At 40.1% G+C, this 14,518-nt stretch overlaps 1 pseudogene; it reads left to right on the top strand.

Moving 5' to 3' along the window:
* Positions 1-4,627: 4,627 nt before the first annotated feature.
* On the top strand, positions 4,628-5,521 carry LOC125519626 (annotated as a pseudogene).
* The last annotated feature ends 8,997 nt before the right edge of the window (positions 5,522-14,518 follow it).

Genomic DNA, 14,518 nt, shown 5'->3' with positions numbered 1-14,518 from the left:
ATCTCCGAAAGTGTCTGTTGGGTTGGCACGAATCGAGACTGGGATTTGTCACTCCGTGTAAGCGGAGAGGTATCTCTGGGCCCACTCGGTAGGACATCATCATAATGTGCACAATGTGATCAAGGAGTTGATCATGGGATGATGTGTTACAGAACGAGTAAAAGAGACTTGCCGGTAACGAGATTGAACAAGGTATCGGGATACCGACGATCGAATCTCGGGCAAGTATCCTTGACATCGTGGTTCATCCGATGAGATCATCGTGGAACATGTGGGAGCCAACATGGGTATCCAGATCTCGCTGTTGGTTATTGACCGGAGAATGTCTCGGTCATGTCTGCTTGTCTCCCGAACCCGTAGGGTCTACACACTTAAGGTTCGATGACGCTAGGGTTGTAAAGGAAGTTTGTATGTGGTTACCGAATGTTGTTCGGAGTCCCGGATGAGATCCTGGACGTCACGAGGAGTTCCGGAATGGTCCGGAGGTAAAGATTTATATATGGGAAGTCCTGTTTTGGTCACCGGAAGAGTTTCGGGGTTTATCGGTAACGTACCGGGACCACCGAGAGGGTCCCGGGGGTCCACCAAGTGGGGCCACCAACCCCGGAGGCTTGCGTGGGCTAAGAGTGGTGAGGGACCAGCCCCTTAGTGGGCTGGTGCGCCTCCCACAAGGGCCCATGGCGCCTAAGAGGTGGAAAGGGGGCAAACCCTAAGGGATATGGGCCTTAAGGCCCATATTGGTGCGCCTCCCTCTCCTCTCCCACTCTTGGCCGCCATCCTTGATCCCCATCTAGGGCTGCCGCCCCCCTAGGGGGTGGGAACCCTAGAGGGGGCGCAGCCCCTCCCCTTCCCTATATATATGAGGCATAGGGCTGCCCATAACACACGCGATTCGATCTCTCGTTGGTGCAGCCCTGCATCTCTCTCTCCCTCCTCTTCTGTGGTGCTTGGCGAAGCCCTGCAGGATAGCCACGCTCCTCCATCACCACCATACCGTTGTGCTGCTGTTGGATGGAGTCTTCCTCAACCTCTCCCTCTCTCCTTGCTGGATCAAGGCGTGGGAGACGTCGTCGGGCTGTACGTGTGTTGAACGCGGAGGTGCCGTGCGTTCGGCACTTGGTCATCGGTGATTTGAATCACGACGAGTACGACTCCATCAACCCCGTTCACTTGAACGCTTCCGCTTAGCGATCTACAAGGGTATGTAGATGCACTCTCCTTCCCCTCGTTGCTGGTCTCTCCATAGATAGATCTTGGTGACACGTAGGAAAATTTTGAATTTATGCTACGTTCCCCAACACGTACCACCATGTAGATGCTTGGTCATTGCTCAAGAAGCAGGTCCGTTCTTAACTAAACTCTAATCTCTTTCGTTATCTTCATCTACTTATTAAGACTTTAAGAGTACTATGTAGTTAATTACGAGAAATGTTAGGATGCTCCCAAATTTAGTGATTTCTATGTCCTACTCCCTCCGTCCCATAATATAGGACGTCTTTTGACATTACAATAGTGTTAAAAAACGTCTTACATTATGGGACGGAGGGAGTATTTTGCAAGTGCCAACAAAGCATGGTGCTAAACAAGGAAACATGCCACAACACTAATTGAGAAACATTCAAATACACCTAGATTTGCTTAATCAAGCTTGAGAAATAATTAGAAATTTGGATAATTATATATGTATCGTTTTTACCAGTGAAGAGACATGGGTCATATATTTATGTAGTGAGTAACCTTTGTGAATATCCAGTCGTGTTTTCCAACATCTCAGATGAAGATCTAAGTGCTCAGCTACTTGACGGTGTCATAGGATATAATATAAATGAAAAGTTATTTTAAGACAGAAAAATAACAATTTCTGTGAACCCCTGCCAATACAACAAAATAATATAACAAGAAAAGAACTAGACTATAAGTTGGCAGTAATTGGGCTAAAACATCTGCACACAAATTTAATTAATGTTTGTCGTAGAATTATGCATTTTAGACACTTGAGAGATAACATAATTTCTCGTTACCATAAAATATGAAAATGATAAAACAATATATGCTTTCTGCTAAATTTGGAGTTACTTCCAATAACAGTGATGAGAGAGTGGTACTAAAGTATATTCTTCTAGCCATAAAGTATGTAAGTTACATGTGGAGAAATCTTCAGTATGTAGGAGAAAGATGAGTAAATAGATTAATAACCTTTCTTCTTGGCATGTACTTCTTGTACTTTAATAAATGGACCACATCATAGAGGATCTTGGTATGTACTTAATTAACTGTATCGGTCCCTTGTACTGTATGTTTGCAGGCATGCTCAAGTGAGATAGATGAAGACCACATCAATACGCTAAAGGATATCAGACTGGAAATTATACAGAAATGTGATTGTTTACCAATTGCTGTGAAAGTGATGGGAGGACTCTTGCGTGAAAGTGGGGGGCTACGTCGTGACTGGCAGCAGGTTTTGGATGATTCTAAATGGTCAACAACTAAATTGCCCGATGATCTCAATCATACAGTATACTTAAGCTATGAGTATATGCCTTCTTACCTGAAGCAGTGCTTTTTATACTATTCTTTTCTTCCTAAAAGTAGAATTTTTAATATAGATAAAGTCGTGGCAATGTGGATAAGCGAAGGATTTATTCAAGGAAACTCTAGTGATTTGGAAGAATTGGGAAGAAATTACTACAAGGAGTTGGTATCTAGGAGCATGATAGAGCCAGATAAATTGTATGCTGAATTATGGGTTTGCAACATGCATGATGTTGTTCGCTCATTTGCTCAGTACATGACTAAAGATGAAGCACTCATAGCTCAAGACGGAGACAATGATATTCTTGGTAAACTTGGTTCACAAAAGTTTCTTCGGTTGTCCATAGAAACTAACCGATCACAATCAGGTGAACTTGATTGGAAATCTCTACACGCGCAGCAATCAGTGAGAACATTGATCTCAGCTGTCCAGATTAAGATGATGCCTGGTGATTCATTGGTTACCTTTTCTAGTTTGCGGACTCTGCATATAGAATCTGCAGATATGGCTGTATTGGTTGAATCATTGTATCAGCTCAAGCACCTGAGGTATCTTGCACTAGTAAATGCCGACATATCTATACTTCCAGAGAACATTGGCAAGATGAAACTGTTGCAATTCCTTGTCCTTGTTGGATGTATAAAATTGGTGAATCTTCCTGATAGCATTGTGAAGCTTGGCCAGCTGAGGTTACTTTCACTTCCTGGAGGATGTATGGTACCTAGAGGGTTTAGTGGTCTGACAAATATGAGGAGACTAAGTATATTTCAAGCCCACATGTATATTTAGTGGTCTGACTAAGCTTTGTTTCTTCAAAGCTTTACTGAAACAGAATATTTCACTTTTTAAAAAATTAATCTTCAGACCGGTCAAATGCTCAAAAACACATAGAATAATTTTGAGGTTCCTAGCCCCCTCAAGGTTATCTTCAAAACAGAAAATAGTATCGTCCGCATATTGCAAAATATTTAGACCTCCTGCATACAACCTAGGCAACACTCCCTTGATAAATCCTTGTTATTGCGCCCTTTGCACCAGGGTAGCAAGAACATCAGCATCCAAATTGAAAAGCAAGGGGGAAAACGGTTCCCCTTGCCTCAAACCCTTCCTAGTAACAAAATACGGGCCAATAACATCATTAATATTGATGGCAACCTTTCCATTACTAACGACATCTTTTGTCCACTAGACAAAACGTTCAGGGAAGCCTTTCATCTTTAGGACATCAAGCATGAAACTCCAATTAATTTTATCGTAAGCTTTTTCGAAATCAACCTTAAAAAGCACAGCAGAACATCTATTTCTATGTAAAGAGTGGATAGCTTCATGAAGCATAAGCACATTGTCCAGGATGTAGCGCCCTTTTATAAACGCAGATTGAGCTTTAGAAATTGTTTTATCCACAATTTTCATAGCTCTATTGTTAAGAACTTTTGTAAAAAATTTAAAAGGCACGTTCAGCATACAGATGGGGCAGTACATTTGAATCCTATCAGCCCCCTGCCCCTTAGCAAGCAAAGTGACTACACCATAGTTAAGCCTTGAAATGTTAATCTTGCCCTCATAAAAGTCATGAAAAAGCCTAAGGAGATCGTTACAAATGAGGTTCCAGAAAAATTGAAAGAACTCGGCAGGAGTTTGCTATTCTGGAGGGTCCCACTGTATTTACGTATGTGAAACAAAAATACATGCCCATTTTGGTTTATGTATTTATCCTTTTATACGACACATCTAAATGCGTATATTGATGAAAATTCATGCACATATACTGTACATCTATATCTACACGTAAAAAAATCCAGAACATTCTGCAGTGTATGAAACTATGTTTTCTCGTGAATAAGTAAATGAATACTAATGTTTCCTTGAAAGGGCTCCATGGAGCCTCCTCTGAATCGGTTTTTAGGAATTAGCACCTATGCTTGTGTGCCCTGGTTGGCATGCTCGACTCTCCTTATTGAGCGAATCTTGTCTGCCGTGCTGTGCAGGGTAGAATGTCCGAATCATTATAAATTCTAGCGACAACTTCAGCACAGGAAAAGTAGTGCCACAGGACTAGCTTAAAGTAGCTTGTGGATGAATAGAGATAAGCTGCTCGCTCCACTCCACTGTCTTCTTCGTCTGCCATTTCCGATCGACCAATATGACTAAGCTCGCGCTCCTCGTTCGAGCAACTGCACTACTCCTTTGCTTGCTCATCTCCCAAGCAGCATCCACTTCCCATGGTCAAGCGAGTGTATCAGAATTCAGAAACTTGCCTTAGTAGTGAGCGAGATGCGCTCCTGTCCTTCAAGGCAAGCCTCGTCGACTGTTGTCAATGGAAGGGAATTCAGTGCAGCAACCGAACTGGCCATGTAATCAAGCTCAACCTCCGCAACATCGACATGGATAACTATGGCTATCGTCCAAACATGAGCAGATCATTGAGCTTGGCGGTAGGAGAGATGAGCTCCGCTCTGGCTACTTTGCAACACCTAAGGTATCTTGATCCGAGCTATAATTACTTCAACGGCACAAGCATGCCTGTTTTCATGGGTTCCCTCGGCAACTTAAGGTATCTCAACCTCGTGGGCATTTTTCAGTGGGATGATATCTTCCCAACATGGGAATCTCTCCAAGTTGCAATATCTTGATGTCAGATGGAATGATCTTCAATCAGTGGATCTTGCATGGTTGCCACGCCTCTCTTTGCTGAGTCATCTTGACATGAGCTTTGTGGATCTTAGTTTCATGAGGGATTGGGTTCACACATTTAACATGCTCCCTTCTCTTAAAGTGCTCCGCTTGCGCGGATGTGGCCTTAATAGTACCGTGTGTGCTAGTAATTTACATTCCAAGTCCAACCTCACACATCTCGAGGTCCTTGATATGTCTCGTAACTACTTCTTTGGCACTTCATTCAAGCACAACTGGTTCTGGAATTTTACAAGCCTGAAAGAGCTTTATCGTGTGACTCTACCTGTAGTATCTGTTGGACGCTACCTGTAACACAATGTAATCCCAACTCCAACCTTGTCTTAAAAAGCAAAAGAAAAAAAAGGTATGCTGTTTGGTACCTTATTTTTCCCACATCAACAACATTCAAGGCAAGAGTATACGTGAAATTCATAAGAAATTATTTTAATTAAAAATATAGAGAGTCTCTCCTTTTTTGTGGTCTTTTTTACATTTCGTACAAAACCATGATTTTTTAGAAATAAAATATGAAAAACAATAATAGTTCAGCAAACAATTTTTAAACCACGTGAACATTTCTAAAAATATGTGGATATTTTATAAATATTAATGTTTTAAAAAATATCCGAACATTCACATAAAAATGCATGCACATTTTTGTAAAAATACATTCAGCGTGTATATCAAAATGATTATCATGTACTAAGAAAATGTTCACCATGTTTTAATGAATCTTGGTAGGCTTCAAAGCAAGTTCATGGTGTACTAAAAAAGTCCGACGAGTTAAAAAAAATGTTCACCATGTATTAGAAAATGTTCACCAGGATTACATTAATGTTCATCCTGTCATAAGAAATGCTTATAGTGTATTGCCCATCATCTACAAAATATGTCCACCGTGTTTTTAAAAGTATTCACCATATATTAAAACATGTTTTTTGTTCAAAAAAATTAAACATGTTTACTGGGCTGAAAAAAATATTCACCATCTATTAAAGTAATGTTCAGCGTGTGTTAAATAAACATTCTGGCTTAAAAACTCATTCAATATGTATTTTAAAATTATTCACCAGGCTTTAAAACATGTCTTTTGTGTTCTTTTTTCACAAATACTCATATAAACACAAAGACAAATGCTTTTACTAATGAAAAAGGTAATAAAGGGGGGGGGGCATGAGCAAAAAAAGAAGTGAAAAAACAAAGAATGGAAAAGGGAAAAATGAAAAAATAAAAAGGAAATAGGATAAAATGAGTCTCCAAAATTGGTGCGAAGGAAATAATTCGGCGATAGAAGTACTAATGGGCCAGCAAAACTCAGTGCAAAACTACACCAAACAACCATGCCACCATCGAAATTATACTAATCCTCGGGTAAATTACCATAATAAGAATTTACACTAATACTCAAATTATATCAATCCCTCATACATATTGTCTCACAAATTACTCCAATTTTGCAATTGCACACGAAGAAGCGAGGCCATCATAAATATTCACCAATATAAGCTATTAATTGTCTATACTACAATCCGAAAATTAATATCCATCCTAAATATTCTCCTGAGATCCAATCTGACATGGCCTTCACTGCTCATTGGTTGAAGCCACCAACAACTCCTCCCATCCCATCAACGAGCTAAGGGTGGGAGAATATTGATCTTACCTGACTAGAGACCGCGGCGGAGGTCCTCGTTGGTGCCTTGGCAGATCTCAGAGAGTGGGGGGTGCGCGACGGTGAAGAAGACGGGAAAGAGAGGAGATCTATCGACTCAGAGATGAGACGAGAGGTCGGCAGCGGAAGACTCTGATTTGGCGGACAAGGGAAGCCCGGCTGACGAGGGGCTGTGCCAAGGACAGCCAGACACACACAAGGACTGATTCCATGGATTACCATTTGCAACAAACAAAAAATGTATTAATTGAATTTTCTCTGGGAAAATATGTATTCTGACATGTTTGGATAAAGAAATATTCTCCTTTGATTTTTTTTCTGTCAAAAATCTGGAATTCTATTAACTATGCAATGGTAATAGAAATGTACTTTTATACAAGAACAATCATGAAGAAAGGTCGTAACAAAGTTGATACACATTTTAAATAGCCTGTTTAGCACAACGACGAGCCACTACATTGGCCTCCCACCTTACATGAGTTAACCGAAAGCTTCTGTTCATCTCCTTAACCGACAAGTCACATAGATATCCGATCTGACATAGTCTCAAGAATACCATGGTTTGACCAGATCTTGTGTTGGCATGACCCAGGCCCAATGTGACTAGTCAATCTAACAACATCTCTAACTGCACAAGCCTCCTGCAACCTTTGCGTTGGTGCCACAACTTGATCTTGCTTTTCATGTTTGTCATCTCTGCAACTCGCAATTTTCACAAGAGAACCAAATCCAAATTGGCGAAGATCATGATTTGGGCCAAACAAATTACTAAAATACATTGTTTGTAGCGCCCCCACTAATCAAATGATTAAATATCATGTGGCCTAAGCTTCCGGCCTAAGCTATATTTGATAAGAAGCATGAGGAAGTAAACTGATGTAACAAAGGTTTCAACTGGGTTGGATATCACTCCGCTGTTAATTAAAAGTACTAGTTATGCAAACACGAGAGCAGTCACAAGAAAGAAGCACTTGGTTTGTGTTGAGTTGCTAACCTGAAGTTCACCAGTTTGAATGAATTTCCTCTAGCTAGTTTGCATACCGTGTATGAGAGTAAAAGAATACATTTTGTACCCTAGGGTGCTGGCAGACCTGGTGCACACATCGAAATGAAGAAAGTCAGTGAAATTTGTATTAAAGAAAGGGGAAATTTTAACATGCTCCCTCTTACCCCCTATTTTTACATGTGAGGTAAGAAGGTAGGGGTTAATATCAGACCACTAATTAATGAGATCAACGACTCAAAGCTATTATATACTCTAATCTTTTATGTGAAAAGAGGAGGTAAGAGGGAGCATGTTAAAACTGCTTGAAAGCTCCGCTCCCCTCGAGACGGCTGATCACCTCATCTTCGGATGCGCGTTCGCCCGACGCTTCTGGGCTGTGGTCGGGAAGAGCTCCCTGGAGACTACCTCCGTCCGCTCGCTTCACCTCCTCGCCGCGCCGCCACGGGTGCCGGAGGGGACGGGCCCAACCTTCCTGCTCCTCTGCTGCTGGCACCTTTGGAAGCACCGGAACGCGGTGGTCTTCCAGAGGGCTCCTCCGTCGCTCCCTGGACTCCTCAGCCGGTGCAGGGACGACGCGGTGCTCTGGCGTGTTCGTCTGCCTCGCCCCCTAAAACACGCGGTGGATGCCTGGCTGCCCTGTTTTTCCAATCCTGTTTGAGCCCCCTGCTGCTGGGTTTGAACCCCCCCCCCCCCCCCTCTCTCTCTCTCTCTCTCTTGACCTTGTGAATGTACGATGCCTCATCTGGGCCTTTGGTCCACATATCTATACAAAAAATTCAGGTGGGGAAAACTCCCCCCGGTGAAAATTCAAAAAAAAAACTGCTTGAAAGAATATGCACAAAAATGGTACGCAGGTCACCATCACTGGCCCTTCATGGTTTCCGAGCAAATATTTGCTCGAGTTCTAAAAGCTACTTCAAAGAGTGTGAACAAAATGGTAGCTCACGTTACCTGCTTCTATTTCCTTCTTTCCCATCACCATCACTTGCCCTTCTTTTGTGATTTCCAAGAACCAAAGCTCTAGTTTGGAAAGGTCTGACGAAGAACAAAATATAATATCATATGCCAATTAAATAGGTAAAATGCAACGACAAACAGGTAATATGATGTGCATCAAACTACCAATGGGGCAGCGATGAAGAAAGATTGTGACAATGTGAAACACAGACGAAATGGGAGGATTCCGTTACCACCGGTGGATTGTTTCAAAGAACAAATTGGAGTAGGCAGCCCTGCCTTAGGCATAATCAGTAGTGAAGGCCATATGCATCAAAGGAGCAAAAACGAAGGCACATTATGAAGCTGTTATGACAAATTGGGCCTGAACATAGCTTGACTTACTTGCTTTTTTTATTTTATTTTTCCGTCACCATCAATGACCTTTCTAAGAAAAAATTAGAGCAGGCAGGCAATGTCAATGCCTGAACATAGAGATTAGCTAAGTGCCTCAAGGAATAATCAGCAGCAGTGAAGATTGGTTAGAGAACTGCCCCAGGAATAGGGAAAAAAGAGAGTTTTAGCACATAAACATGTAACCTCGCCACGCTGGTGCCAAAGAAAGATTCTGCTAAGGCCTTGTACGATGCAAGACGCTTAGAGGAGGTGCTTAGAGAAATAAACCAATCTTTCTTTAAGAACCGGTGCTTATTTGTAGAGAGTAGACACTTAATTAGGTGTCTCTCCTGAAGAATAGGCACTCGTGCTTCAGAAAAAGTCAGTTTATTTTTCTAAGCGCCTCCCTAAGCATCTAACATAGTACAAGGCCTAAGAGGAATGCTTCTCCGTTGCCCATTGGTTTCAACCGCCAACAACAGGCTCTCCCCCACTGATGGAGCGTCGCCGCCGGGGCGGAGGTCCTCATGGGGGCCCTAGCAGATCTTGATCACGTCAGAGAGGTCAATGATCTATAGTGAACAAGGGAAGAAGCTCCGCTGCATGCGGAAAATAATGGAGGTTCTTTTAACAGAAAATAAAAACGCTAAACGGGCCGGCCCAATGGAGAGGGATGGTGTGCGCCCGTTTTGAAAAACAAAGAAACGGTCGAACATAAGGCGAATCGGAAATCCTGGCCACCAAGCCGTGCCACCCCTATATCTTGTCTTTAGCAAGTCTAGATTCCGACTTGCTAAAGGGAGCGAGCAAGATAGGCCGACCCATGCGGGCGGGATGCCACGACCTCCTTTAATCAATACTATTCTAAAAACACTATGTTAAACTAAAATACTATTCTAAAATACTATTCTAATGGTATGCGGGTTTATTCTTGTAGTTTTTTTATATTTTAAAATATTCTAAATATATATGTTACAAAAAACACTATGGAAAAAACATTTGGAAAATATTGAACAAGTATTTGAAAAATATTAATCAAGCATTCGAAAAATGTTGAACAAGTACTTCAAAAATGTTGATCAACTATTTGAAAATTTTAGAGCAAGTATTTAAAAAAAATGTTAATCAAGTGGTCGGAAAATATTGAACAAGTATTTGAAAAATGTCAATCAAGTATTAAAAAAATGATGAAATTGTTTGATCACGTATATAAAAATGTTAATCAAGCATTTTGAAAAACAATGTTGAACAAGTATTTGAAAAATGTTAGGTGTGCATAGAATAAATGTTCAGCATGAATTAAAAAAATGATGAAAATCTTTTGCCATGTATATACGAATTTAGTCATGCATTTCTAAAAATGTTTAAAACTATATAAATTTTTTAATCAAGCATTTAGAAATATTATTTGTGCATAGAAAAAATGATTATCATGTATTAAAAAATGATGAATTTTCTGATTATGTATAAAAGTTTTTAATCAAGCATTTAAAAAAAGTTGAAAAAGTAATTGAAAAATGTTAATCAAGCATTTGGAAAATGTTAAATCTGTATAGATGAAATGTTAATATATTATCTGAAAAATGTTAATCAAGTTTTTAAAAATGATTAAAATATATAAGAAAAATGTTGATCAGATATTCATAAAATGTTAATCTTTTATTTTATAATTTTTAATCAATGGTTCATAAAATGTTACATAAAATGTGTATAAAACTTGTAACCATGTATTGAATTTTTTTAATTTTTTATTAGAAATATAAGTTAGATATACACAAAAAATTGTGGATAGAAAAATAATGAAAAACTAAGGGGAAACCGAGAGAAATAAGGAAAAAGGAAAGGAAAGATAAAAGCATTGAAAACCAAGAAATAAACATAGAAGACCGGAGCAAAACAAAGAAAAAGAAAGGAAATAAAAAACCATGAGAATGGTGGAGAATAAATAAAACCATATAAATTGAAAGAAAACCTGTGAAAATGTAGAAAAGAACGAAGAAAAATTATGAAAAACTAAAGGAAAAATAAAAAATAGCCCAAAAAATCCTATGACAAAACGGCTCTATACCCATTAAGTCGGTCGCGCCCTACAGGATTCCACGAACCAGACGATCACTAGATAGTAGCTCATCTTATCGTCTCGCATAATGCTAGATATAGGCACCGGCGCAGTGGAGACAGACAAACTTCCTTGTCATGGCCCCAACTTTCGCTTGATCCATTTCCTGAGAGACGAGAACAAATCGGCTTATTGGTCTTACGTTGTGGAAAGATAACCTGGTGGACTTTCGTTCAACCTAATACTTTCCTCCAGGTCCCCACATTTTTCATATACATTGTATATTTTTATATACATCTAAAACATTTTTTATACACGTTTCACATTTTCCAAATACGTGATTAACATTTTTTCAAATATATGTTTTCCAATATGTGATAAAAATACAAATACATGATGAAACATTTTTTCCAATGCGATTAATTGTTTTTAAAACTATGTGTTTTTTAAATTTTATTAAAAAAATGCCACGAACATATTTTAAAACTAATATTTCATTTTTGTAAATTTAATGTATTCTTTGAATGGTATGGAACATTTATTTTTCATTGTACAAACATTATTTTAAATGGCACATACATTTTTTGGAACATAAGCATATTTTTTTAAATGTCACAAGATTTTGTTTGAATGCACTCAACATTTTTAAAAATTACCTTAACAAATTATGTAGACTACATTAAAAAAATTAAAGTAAATTGAAATTTTGGTATATATGTATTTAGAATATTTTTGATAATATGAACAAAAGAGAAGAAATATAACTAACCTAAGGCGAGACATAGCCGCTCCGATGCAGTTCCACCGTCAGCTTCATCTCTAACTCACGCACGACTGTATCGGCTTCCACGCTGACATGCAAATCCATATCCAAATGGGGAACTCCAGGACATTCCGCCAACCCAACGTCCGCTCCCCACCATCCATGTCAGCTCCCCCTCCCTCCCTCCCCACACCAACTAAGGAAATGCAGTTTTCTCCAAACCGAAGGTGCGCTCGTGGCATGGCATCAGAGGTGAACTACGCAAGGTCAGTCACCATTTGAAAGTAAATAAGTTTCCTCCACATTTGAAAACATGATCCCATGATAATATCCCTAGATATCTCACTACACATAGCAAAACATGCATATTTACACACATAGAGTTGCCATGCACATGGACACAATGACACACACTATGGAGGCATTGCTATCACATCACATACCATGTGCTAAAGGTTACAATAGGTACATAGTCATCCTATTTTCCATCGTGCACAATAACCAACCAGTATACGATGATGTACACTAATCTGTTGATACGAGCTTTAGGTAAACAAATGGCTTAATGTTAATCTCCATATTTTTTGAAATTGTGCCCGTGAAGATTTTTTGAAACACCGTGAGTATACTTCAAAAATCATCCAACCATTCTGTTTTTGCACAACACCACTTCTCATGTTGTTTGCTGTCTGGAGATTTCAGGGATTTGCTGTTATCGTCCAGTGTGTGTGTGTAGGGGGCTGATTTTCCCTCTCTCATTGCAACGCACAGGCATGTTTGCTACTAATCACTAACGCAGGTTGACATCTGATCATGAATGGACTGTCATGATATAGATATGTATCCACCTCCGAGAGCCTCACGCCCCCAGCACTTCCCCGCGTCTTGCCTTGCTTCGTACCCCCACCCCACCCAGTCTCGGACTAGGACAAACCTATGTGGATCACCGACACGGTCATCGTTGGAGTGAGAAAATGAGGGGGAGCCGGATGCAGTGTGAGAAACGACAGAAATGGCAACCATGGGATGAAGCACATCTCAACGAAAGTCACAAAAAAAGATCATGGTGATCACGGCATCGGGTGCCTGCTTCCTACGATGATGTCCCCATCATCATGGCGATTGCAGCGGATGGTGCTTGCTTTCTCCGACGATGTCACTATCATCCAGATGGAGAATCTTGCCAGCAATAGCAAGTCCATCCCGATCTAATAGTTTGTGTCTCTTACCCTTCCTTGCATCCCCCAATTTTGATGGATTTAATTACTCGATCTGATCTCGGTGTTGGTGGAATGGGAGATGAGTGGAGGATCAGTCGACGTATTCAAATTGCAAGAAAGCGGAGGCTTTCCAGTTCAATTTATTCCTCCTTATCATGCAGGTGTTAGGGTGGCGCCCACCTCGAGGGGCGCCGCTCACGGCAAATCGTTGTCTTGCTGGTGCAGGCCGGTTGAACCGGTGTCTTGGGTCCAATACAACTTCTACACTTCTGCCCTACATCGACTCTAGCCATGTCTTCCTCCAAGATGTATGAGGAAGAGCACACAGGAGGACAAGGAGGACCACACCTCTATCATGTATGTCTTTTCACGTTATGAAATCCAAAACAGATTACCTTGCAAGGTCAGTACTACCTTTTGATGTTTGTGGTTACCATCATTTTATTGTTACTTTTATAATGTCAAGCCACCAATCCTTCTCCATACTAGCACGATGTCTGTGCATTGCTACGGAACCATTGGCTTAGAGGTGGTGAAATAACATTAGTGCCCTTTATCAATGTCGTCCGAGAATATTAAATAACCATATTAGGTTGGGAGAGAACTAAAATCATGATCGATTTGGGTTGAAGTCACCTCTTTGTCTTTGTTATTTATGTCTTTTACAAAAAGTTGGTCTCACATGGAAGTAGTGTATTTGTTTATTTATGATATATCTCATATCTGAGTAAATTACATTTGTTTATATGTCTTTTGGAGTCCCTTTGGGGACATCCAATAAAATATACTCCCTCCGTTCCAAAATAGATGACTCAACTTTATACTAAAGTTAGTACCAAGTTGAGTCATCTATATTGGAACGGAGGGAGTATGTCTCAGGGAAGGTTGCTAGTTTCACATGTGGATGTTGGACCCATACGTGAACTCACCACCAACTCCAATCTTTATACGTAGCAAAGATATATGCAGTTGTACAGTTCTACAACCGGAAATTTACATGTTATTTTTTTGCCTGATTCACACATAAATATTTAGAGATGGTTCAATGCATAATACAGGAGTAAGATGTATGATAATTATCTTACTCTGCTAGCATGAGGGGCTTGAGCTTTCTGTGTGGTATTCTGCACTCCTCTCACCATCAATTCGTAGTCAATAGTATTGACAAAGGATGAAACATACTGGTTGCTCAGCTTCCTGTATTGTAAGTTCTTTGACGTGACAGATGTCAACCTGATGGTATGACAGACAAGTTTC

The sequence above is a fragment of the Triticum urartu genome, chromosome 7, assembly GCF_003073215.2.
Source record: "Triticum urartu cultivar G1812 chromosome 7, Tu2.1, whole genome shotgun sequence".
NCBI classification, from domain to species: domain Eukaryota; kingdom Viridiplantae; phylum Streptophyta; class Magnoliopsida; order Poales; family Poaceae; genus Triticum; species Triticum urartu.
Note: the sequence above shows the minus strand (reverse complement) of the source record. Positions and strands in the feature narration are given on the sequence as shown.